The sequence below is a fragment of the Pelobates fuscus genome, chromosome 13 (genome assembly GCF_036172605.1).
Source record: "Pelobates fuscus isolate aPelFus1 chromosome 13, aPelFus1.pri, whole genome shotgun sequence".
Taxonomy (NCBI): Eukaryota; Metazoa; Chordata; class Amphibia; order Anura; family Pelobatidae; genus Pelobates; species Pelobates fuscus.
Genome location: NC_086329.1, coordinates 107,283,908 through 107,295,465, shown reverse-complemented (window position 1 = coordinate 107,295,465; position 11,558 = coordinate 107,283,908).

The window sequence follows — 11,558 nt, the reverse complement described above, 5'->3', positions numbered from 1 at the left end:
GGCGGTCACCTCTCTGCTAGTATTTACGTGTTAATTAGATGATGGGATATAATCCTTCCACAGAAATGGTACCCGTCCATTGCAACCAGAGACACCTCACCGATTGGGTTTCAGCGCAGTCGCACTTCCATTGGATGGGTGCAGGCTACTCATTTCTGTTAATTAATTATTCTGTAAAAATATTTCATGTAAAGCAATTTACCGTTTAGTGAATAAACCTCCCCAAAATAGCCCTGGGAGAAACAGGATCTTAAACAGACCTTCTCACTTACATACAACAACGCTTCATCACCTAGCAGACTAGCCAAGTGTCCTGATGCTCACAAAACAGTCCTGATTTGGAAAGTGTGCCCTAATTTATTATGTGAAAACCCATAAAAAATCCAATTAATTAAATATATTCATGACTGTGGAAGAACATTTATAAATCTTTGCTAATGCAAGAGAGCATTGTATGAGTTAACCCAACATTCTCCATTTCGGGGTAAATTAATTTAAGAAGTGTAAAAAAATTAATAAAATGCCCCATGTTCACTAGCATGTGTGCCGTTAATAATGAACTCAGATGAATAAATATTTTATTTAATTCATTATTCTAAAAATGTCATAGTGTTCCCTGTAAGCATTTTTTTGTGAGCAATTCAACAGTGAAATAATTAAGAGAGGAATCGGTGATGAAGAAAAATAAAATCTCTCTATAATTTGTGGAAAATGTCCTCAATGCGGACTGTGCAGAGTTTCCCTCAACGATTTGTATCCTAAAAAGTTAAGTGCATCATCGCCCACAAAATATTTTTATAGGTAACCCTTCGTAGAACCTGCTGAATCTTAAGCACTAAACATTCTAACCGGATTTATTTATTAGGATCTGCAGAGTGATGTAAAATGGTTTTCAGGTGACACTTTGACTCTTCATAAAAAGGATGTCAAAATGTCAGGGTTCACGACAGCCATCAATTTCCATTTAACACCAAAACCAAAGATTTCATTTTCTTTGGAGAGAATAAAGCTCCATTCTAGGGGGTAAGTTTCCATACAGAATCCGTCTTACAGTCTTGCGCAGAGGCCTGTGTGTAATTCAGGAAGCCACGGGCTGTGAATGGTGGCCATTCAACCATAAGACACAGAGCCACTTGTTCCGTCAAGGACTACTGTCTGAGGCCTACTTAATGGCTGACCCCCCCTTACTCTCTCAACTGGCAAGAAGAAGGACATCAGACACTTGTCCTACAACCCTTCACAGCTCTTAACTGCTTCAGCTGCCCCTCTCTTTGTTTTCCTTATTAAGTTATTTGAGCAACAAGACTGTTGCAAGGGGAAAATATGACATTTTCTTCTGACAGAGGGGACAAGACGTCCTCTGTGATAGCTGTGTTTCACTGGGTGATAATCTCAGCTCTTGTAACGAAGTCCAAGATTTAGTGTCACAACTGTGGCAAAACAAAGTTTGGTCCTCGCACAACCCAACAATTAGGCCATTGTGAGGTTTAGAATTTGAGTACCTTGTGGCGAGGCCTTTTTAGCTACTGACTCAGCTCTGCAACAATGTCTTTATTAGCAAGTCGAAATCAAATGAAGTTCGGAGGCAGAGTTTTGTTAATCTCTTAAAATAAATGTGTTCTAATATTTTGCTGAGGACATTTGATCTGATTTTTAACATGAAGACTCAAATCTTTGCAGACAGTGTAAATCCCTACAAATACCGACACAGGAGGGAGTAATCGACTAAAAAAACACGTTAACGTGAAATGCCCAAATACAACCGCGTAAATAGAAGGCTATCCTTAAATTCCTGCATTGTAGAACCAAAAAATGGCTCTCAGCAATGGCTGGTATTTAGACAAAATACGGATGGAGTGAGTCCTTTGTAAATATTAATCGTCGCAGTGTGTATGTCATTAACACTTTATTATCTTTTTTCGATGTATAATTGTTACTTGCTATATTTTATTGGTTTGTTATTGAAAATAATTAAATATCATCACTTTACGGCTTACACAAAGGTCTAGATTTTAAGAAGTGAGCTTTTTATTTCGTTAGTAATTTTTTTTTTTTTTTTTTTATGAAGTGTGTTACTGCATTTTGTTACATAGTTTATGCGTTTCTTCCATAATTTGCCTTTGGGGTAAAATTATTGTTCGAATAGACGCAGAGCCCAAAAATCCCTCTCACTATTAGTCTTTGGCAAGTAGACATTTTACCCTGGTAGGTAGAAATTCAATGCGTAAATGTGTAAGGTGGTGGGAGTTTTTAAAATAGGTTTTTTACCCCAGCTGTACAGCGAGAAACCTTTTTACAAGTGAGTCAATAAAACCTTGTAACTTTATATTTAGAGTGTCTTTGAATCCTTTAAGCTGCTGGGGAGTCAGTGTAAATGTTTATATTTAGAGGACACTCAGTTTAAGGGACATGCCAGTGTTTCTAACACAATAATCTTAATGTCCCTTGTTAGTTTCTGCCCTCCCATAATCTGTAAAAAATAAAATTATTCATTTTACTTACCTCTATTCCAGCACAGAGTCGCCCTCGGCACTGGCGCAGGCTCCTCCGTGTGTGATGTCATTCTAAAACCAGTCCAATCCAATGCTGCTCACAGAGGACCAGAGGCACAGGTATGGCACTCGCTGTGATCCGCCATTGATTCTGTCATACCAAATCGTTAAATGAAACAATTCCCTATGACTGACTGTGACGTCACAGTACGCCTGGGAACGAGAGCCGTGAAGTTACAGTCACCTCTCCTATCTTGTAGGTGTGTTTCAAACTCGTGCTACCAAAGTAAAAGGTTTTGGGCTGAAGTTGTTCTCGTGCCTACAGTGTACCCTTTAAAACAACACTTAAGGCAGGCAAACCACTTCATCTCATTGAAGGGATCTGGGTTCAGTGTCTCTGTCCCTTTAGCTCTGCGATTTAAAACATTACTGCATTTTCACGGACTTTAATCCCGTTTTGCATTAAGGAAATCCAGCACCTTGAAAGACCCCACAGGGACGGTGATTCATTGCTTTCCAATTGGAAAGCCTAATGCATGCACGGTGCTCGCCACATACGCGCATTAGGTTGCCCCATCGCCGTTATGTCGCTGGAGTAGGAGCCTCTGTCAGTGAATGGAAGATAACCTTTGTGATGTGTAGTAAACTACCTGTGTGAATCCAGTATAAGCTCTGTGTATACTGTCTATAGCAGGTACGTAACTTTTTATACACTGGTAAGTTCGATTTACGAGGATTTACAAACAAACATGGCCTTTAATGATGCACCATTTATAATGGAGTTATCAACCCACATCCTGTTCTGTTTGTAATCTTTGAAGATCTAACGAGCCCCCTGAGATACGCTGCAGGTGTTACGGAGCCTCGCGAATTGCCTCCACTGGGGAAGGTGTCATTATTATTATTATTATTGCCATTTATACAGCGCTGACAGATTCCGTAGCGCTTTACAATATTATAAGAGGGGGGATTTAACTATAAATAAGACAATTACAAGAAAACTTACAGGAATGATAGGTTGAAGAGGATCCTGCTCACAGTCTGTAGGAGGTGGGGTGTAAAACACGTTAGGACAGGACATAGCAATCAAATAAGGTGCGAGTGAAGCAGAGTTGGAAGAGAGAGTAGAGTGCTGCCCTAGGAGAGAGAGCAAGAGACAGGTATGTGAGATAGAGGTTACTCTGGGAGGCCATAAGCTTTCCTGGAGAGATGGGTTTTAAGGCCCTTCTTAAATGATTGAAGACTAGGGGAGAGTCTGATGGCGGTAGGCAGGCTATTCCATAGAAAGGGAGCCGCCCGCGAGAAGTCCTGCAAGCGTAAGTTAGACCATTGAAATCTAAATGCGGCATCCGAAAGTCAGAACTTGTAGAATTGACTAGTAAAACACGTCTATAAAGATCAATTCACAGCACGCTTTGTCCTGTGTACATTAATATCCATATTCAGGCCCCTGAACATAGGAAACGAAAAAACGTTTTACATAGTTTCCCTTTCAATGTGTTTACCTTTGGGAGAATATATTAATGGGACACTATAGTCAACAAAGTAACGTTCGCTTAATGAAGCAGTTTTGGTGTATAAATCCTGCCACTTTAGTCTTACTGCTCAAATATTGGCCATTTAGGAGTTAAATCAATTTGTTTCGGCTGCCCTAGGCACACCTCCCTGCATGTGACAGACCGCTTTCCTAAACGCTTCCTGTAAAGAGTCATCTAATGTTTACACTACCTTTATTGTAAATTCTGTTTAATTTAGAACTTTCTATCTCCTGCTATGTCAATAGCTTGCTAGACCCTGCATGCGCCTCCTGTGTGTGATTAAAGTTAAATTTACAGAGCAGGAGATAAAAACTTTTAAAGTAAGTTACATCCGAGTGATAGTGAAACCATTTTGTTTTCATGCAGGCTGTGCGAGTCTAGGGCTGCATAAACAGAAACAAAGTGATCTAACTCCTAAATGGCAGTGAATTGAAGCGACATGATCTATACACATAAACGGCTTAATTAAGCGAACGTTGTTTTGGAGACTGTAGTGTTCCTTTAAGGTGAATGTCTGACAGCTTTGGGAAGTGAGAACCATTTTATCAGCCAGATTTCGGAACATGGCAGCAAAGATTTGGCTACAGAGCCCATTGAGTAACTTTATATCTCGTGGCCTGCCCTGACTTGATCCTTTTTGTCCTTTAACCTAGGGATGGGGTGCCTATATGCTAGTTCTGGAGCGGGTTTAACATCTGATGACCTGGGTTTATGCAATCCAGTTACATCATGGCCATACGTGACACATATTGCCTGCCCACCTCTGTGGCAAAAATCGGTAGTTTGAAGGGAACTTAAACGTAATGTGTATTTCGTGCAGCATTCGGTTATTTATGCTGGGATCTGAGCGGTACTTTTACGAAATGTGCGCTCAGACCCCAGCTATCTGCCGAACGTCCATTTGTTTAAATATAACGAATATTGTACAAGTTATGTGTGTTAATGTAAAATGTCAGATAATCCACTTAACTGTATATTCTAGTGGGAGTATCCCTCTCGTACTGCAGTGCATGATGGGAGAAATGTCCAGGTTGTTCAGTTCCCCATGTAGTCCCCTACTGTACAACCCCTGTAATGTTAGTAGGGAAACCCCTTGCATGGGGAATCCCATAAATACTGTGACCTGTGACTAAAAGCTCAGTTGACTCCCAGCCTATGTGTCGTCTAGTTCTTGGGAAGGAAGGATTCTTACAATGCTACCAGGATTATTGTATGCTGTATTTATTTGCCTGGATTATTTTATGCTGTTCCTGTTACCCAGCGGAAAAACTGTGGATTATACTACCTCTCCGCTACAACCTCTATCCTGGAAGCAGGCTGAGCAAAGGAGCTGATGTATTTGTCTGCCTGTGAAAATTGGGAGCCAGGCTGATGGTCAATCTGCCCCCCTAAAAGGCGATCATGCACATAGCAAAACTTAAATGACAGCTGTCACATCAAAACTCTTTTTTAATGTAATAATCCTTCCATCAAGTTTTAAAAGAAAATAAAAATGTAAGAAGTCAAAGTGTGCACTGTTCTTTGCCAGACTGCGATCAGCCTGAGCGGCGTGGATAAGCTCTGTACCAGCGCACACCATATAAGAGGTCATACCACTACCAAATGATTTTACTGCATAGACTGGGAGGATACCGGGGCTGTAGTGGTTATGGTGCTTGCGGTGTTATTTCCTAATGTAAAGTCACCCCTTACTTTAAGTCACTTTAATCCTAACCCCAGCACCTCCGGTCTGCTGCCAGTGATAGGATGGACGGGCTCAGCAGGCCATGGCAGCACGCGTTTTATTTCTCTCGGCTGATAATTCAAATTGGAAATACAGAATAAGGAACCGCATGCACACACACAAAACAATAGTTTTACATTAATTTGCTTTGACAGGTGATTTAAAAAGCCTTGTAAAATGGGATGTTTGTGTGCACTGTAGTACCAAGAAAAAAGAAAAAAAAACTTGTTTTCCTGGCACTATAGGGTTATTAGCCCGCCCCCCCTCCCTCGGGGCTTCCCTCCGGCAGTGCTGAAAGGGTTAATACAGTGCCGGGCTCCCTCGGCGCTGGAGACCTCTCCACCCCCTGCCACCGTCAGCTCCAAATGCGCATGCACGGCCAGAGCTGCGCGCGTATTCAAACTGCCCATAGAAAAGCATTACGTTCAGCGTGTCCTCAATTAGATTTTCGCATTGCGGAAGTGCCTCTAGTGGCTGTCAGGGAGGCTGGATTAACCCTCAATGTAAACATAGCAGTTTCTCTGAATCTGCTATGTTTATAGCTGCAGGGTTAAAACCTGGGGGGATCGGGCACCCAGACCACTTCATTGAGCTGAAGTGGTCTATGTGCCTATAGTGGTCCTTTATTCTATAGTGTAAGGAATACAAAGTTGTATTTCTAACACTACAGTTTCCTGACGCCCCCTCCCGGCACCGAAGGGGTTAAAAACAAACCAAACCCCAAAAAATCCTTTTAACACTTACCCAAGGGAGATTGGTTGACTTCACCTCCTCTGATGGAGGGTGCTTTCCTATGAGGATTTTACCGACGCTGGATGTCCTCACGCTACATCCAGCATAAGTTACATGACCGAAAGTCTCCTAGCCACTAGAGGCTGTCTTAGTCCTACAAGGTAATTACTGCAGTGTTTAAATTGCTGGACTAAGAGTGACAGGGACACAGCCCCCGGACGACTTTGATGGTCCCAGTGCATATAGTGTCCCTCTAATCTGTATTTTGTACATATTCTGGCCTTTATGACAGCACCACTACTGAAAAATGCATGTTTTTCAGATAAATCGTATGGAGAAAGGTCGTTGCGGATGTGATGGTGGGACAGCAGGCTGTTTGCGGAGGCTGCAGGGCTCTCTCTCTCTGGGACAATCCATGTCAGAGCCACAACGTTACAAGTCCCATTGTCACTCACCATGTAGAATTATGGGCTGGTTACATAAGATAGGTGAACACATGCTGAGACCTAGCCCCCATTCTCTGTTCTGCTGAAACATCTGAGCAGAAACAAATACATCGTAAATCTGGAGAATTTTAATATGCGGTTCCTTTGTTCCTTAGTTTCTCAGTTTAGTGAATAATCCCCAATAGGCAGATGGTATGAATTACAGGTTTATCTGACCTCCTCATGCATCTAGACATGATAGAGCAGGGAACAAACAGATTTTTTGCTGTGTGGCTCCCTCTAGTGGGCAATGATGATATTACAACTTGAATAACACGCTCACATATAAGAGACAATTAATGAGTGCAAACCGGTTAAGGCAGAGTTATTTATTTATATAGCGACAACAAATTCCTTAGCACTTCACAATTTATCATCTCCCCCACAGAAAGAAACCAGAACACACATATTATGTTATAGGTAAAATCTCCACTAATTACTGGATAACCATCGTAGCAGCTCAGGTGTTCATACCTGATCTAGTGTTTTCTGTGACACCCCCACCCATTGCTGTATTTGCTCCCGATATCGCTTTCTTCAATGTCTAATTTGCTTTAGATTGTAAATGCACAAAATATCTTGTATTAAACCGTCAAATAACAATACTAATCACCGCTCCCAGGGTATCTGGTCATATAATAATAATAATAATACTAATCACCGCTCCCAGGGTATCTGGTCATATAATAATAATAATAATACTAATCACCGCTCCCAGGGTATCTGGTCATATAATAATAATAATAATACTAATCACCGCTCCCAGGGTATCTGGTCATATAATAATAATAATAATACTAATCACTGCTCCCAGGGTATCTGGTCATATAATAATAATAATAATACTAATCACCGCTCCCAGGGTATCTGGTCATATAATAATAATAATAATACTAATCACCGCTCCCAGGGTATCTGGTCATATAATAATAATAATAATACTAATCACCGCTCCCAGGGTATCTGGTCATATAATAATAATAATAATACTAATCACCGCTCCCAGGGTATCTGGTCATATAATAATAATAATAATACTAATCACCGCTCCCAGGGTATCTGGTCATATAATAATAATAATACTAATCACCGCTCACAGGGTATCTGGTCATATAATAATAATAATACTAATCACCGCTCACAGGGTACCTTGTCATGTAATAATAATAATAATAATAATCACCGCTCACAGGGTACCTTGTCATGTAATAATAATAATAATAATAATCACCGCTCACAGGGTACCTTGTCATGTAATAATAATAATCACCGCTCACAGGGTACCTTGTCATGTAATAATAATAATCACCGCTCACAGGGTACCTTGTCATGTAATAATAATAATCACCGCTCACAGGGTACCTTGTCATGTAATAATAATAATCACCGCTCACAGGGTACCTTGTCATGTAATAATAATAATCACCGCTCACAGGGTACCTTGTCATGTAATAATAATAATCACCGCTCACAGGGTACCTTGTCATGTAATAATAATAATCACCGCTCACAGGGTACCTTGTCATGTAATAATAATAATCACCGCTCACAGGGTATCTTGTCATGTAATAATAATAATCACCGCTCACAGGGTACCTTGTCATGTAATAATAATAATCACCGCTCACAGGGTACCTTGTCATGTAATAATAATAATCACCGCTCACAGGGTACCTTGTCATGTAATAATAATAATCACCGCTCACAGGGTACCTTGTCATGTAATAATAATAATCACCGCTCACAGGGTACCTTGTCATGTAATAATAATAATCACCGCTCACAGGGTACCTTGTCATGTAATAATAATAATCACCGCTCACAGGGTACCTTGTCATGTAATAATAATAATCACCGCTCACAGGGTACCTTGTCATGTAATAATAATAATCACCGCTCACAGGGTATCTTGTCATGTAATAATAATAATCACCGCTCACAGGGTATCTTGTCATATAATAATAATAATAATCACCGCTCACAGGGTATCTTGTCATATAATAATAATAATAATCACCGCTCACAGGGTATCTTGTCATATAATAATAATAATCACCGCTCACAGGGTACCTTGTCATATAATAATAATAATAATAATCACCGCTCACAGGGTACCTTGTCATATAATAATAATAATAATAATAATCACCGCTCACAGGGTATCTTGTCATATAATAATAATAATAATAACCGCTCACAGGGTATCTTGTCATATAATAATAATAATCACCGCTCACAGGGTACCTTGTCATATAATAATAATAATCACCGCTCACAGGGTACCTTGTCATATAATAATAATAATCACCGCTCACAGGGTACCTTGTCATATAATAATAATCACCGCTCACAGGGTACCTTGTCATGTAATAATAATAATCACCGCTCACAGGGTACCTTGTCATGTAATAATAATAATCACCGCTCACAGGGTACCTTGTCATGTAATAATAATAATCACCGCTCACAGGGTACCTTGTCATGTAATAATAATAATAATCACCGCTCACAGGGTACCTTGTCATGTAATAATAATAATAATCACCGCTCACAGGGTACCTTGTCATGTAATAATAATAATAATCACCGCTCACAGGGTACCTTGTCATGTAATAATAATAATAATCACCGCTCACAGGGTATCTTGTCATGTAATAATAATAATCACCGCTCACAGGGTACCTTGTCATGTAATAATAATAATAATCACCGCTCACAGGGTACCTTGTCATGTAATAATAATAATAATCACCGCTCACAGGGTATCTTGTCATGTAATAATAATAATCACCGCTCACAGGGTACCTTGTCATGTAATAATAATAATCACCGCTCACAGGGTATCTTGTCATGTAATAATAATAATCACCGCTCACAGGGTATCTTGTCATATAATAATAATAATAATCACCGCTCACAGGGTATCTTGTCATATAATAATAATAATAATCACCGCTCACAGGGTATCTTGTCATATAATAATAATAATAATCACCGCTCACAGGGTATCTTGTCATATAATAATAATAATCACCGCTCACAGGGTACCTTGTCATATAATAATAATAATAATAATAATCACCGCTCACAGGGTACCTTGTCATATAATAATAATAATAATAATAATCACCGCTCACAGGGTATCTTGTCATATAATAATAATAATAATAACCGCTCACAGGGTATCTTGTCATATAATAATAATAATCACCGCTCACAGGGTACCTTGTCATATAATAATAATAATCACCGCTCACAGGGTACCTTGTCATATAATAATAATAATAATCACCGCTCACAGGGTACCTTGTCATATAATAATAATCACCGCTCACAGGGTACCTTGTCATGTAATAATAATAATCACCGCTCACAGGGTACCTTGTCATGTAATAATAATAATAATCACCGCTCACAGGGTACCTTGTCATGTAATAATAATAATAATCACCGCTCACAGGGTACCTTGTCATGTAATAATAATAATAATCACTGCTCACAGGGTATCTTGTCATGTAATAATAATAATCACCGCTCACAGGGTACCTTGTCATGTAATAATAATAATAATCACCGCTCACAGGGTATCTTGTCATGTAATAATAATAATAATCACCGCTCACAGGGTACCTTGTCATGTAATAATAATAATAATCACCGCTCACAGGGTACCTTGTCATGTAATAATAATAATAATCACCGCTCACAGGGTACCTTGTCATGTAATAATAATAATAATCACCGCTCACAGGGTACCTTGTCATGTAATAATAATAATAATCACCGCTCACAGGGTACCTTGTCATGTAATAATAATAATAATCACCGCTCACAGGGTACCTTGTCATGTAATAATAATAATAATCACCGCTCACAGGGTACCTTGTCATGTAATAATAATAATAATCACCGCTCACAGGGTATCTTGTCATGTAATAATAATAATCACCGCTCACAGGGTATCTTGTCATGTAATAATAATAATCACCGCTCACAGGGTATCTTGTCATGTAATAATAATAATCACCGCTCACAGGGTATCTAGTATAACACCGTCAGATAATCACCGCTCACAGGGTATCTTGTCATGTAATAATAATAATCACCGCTCACAGGGTATCTTGTCATGTAATAATAATAATCACCGCTCACAGGGTATCTTGTCATGTAATAATAATAATAACCGCTCACAGGGTACCTTGTCATGTAATAATAATAATCACCGCTCACAGGGTACCTTGTCATGTAATAATAATAATCACCGCTCACAGGGTATCTAGTATAACACCGTCAGATAATCACCGCTCATGCTAGTGTTACACATGAGACTGGAGCAGGAAAGTTTAAGCGACATCGTGTTTGTGGCCGCCCCTGTTTTGAAGTCCGAGCCCAGATTTTAAATGTAGAAAATAAGTATTTGAGTTCAGTTTGGTGCACGTTTTGGGTGTAGATATTATCCCTTCGCTATGTAAACTGTTAGCACATGTGCACATCAGTAAAATTAAGAAAAAAAATTTCTTCTTCTCACCAACCATCCTTAATAAGTTTTTTTTTTTTTTTAAACATTTAAAGGACCACTTCAGGCACC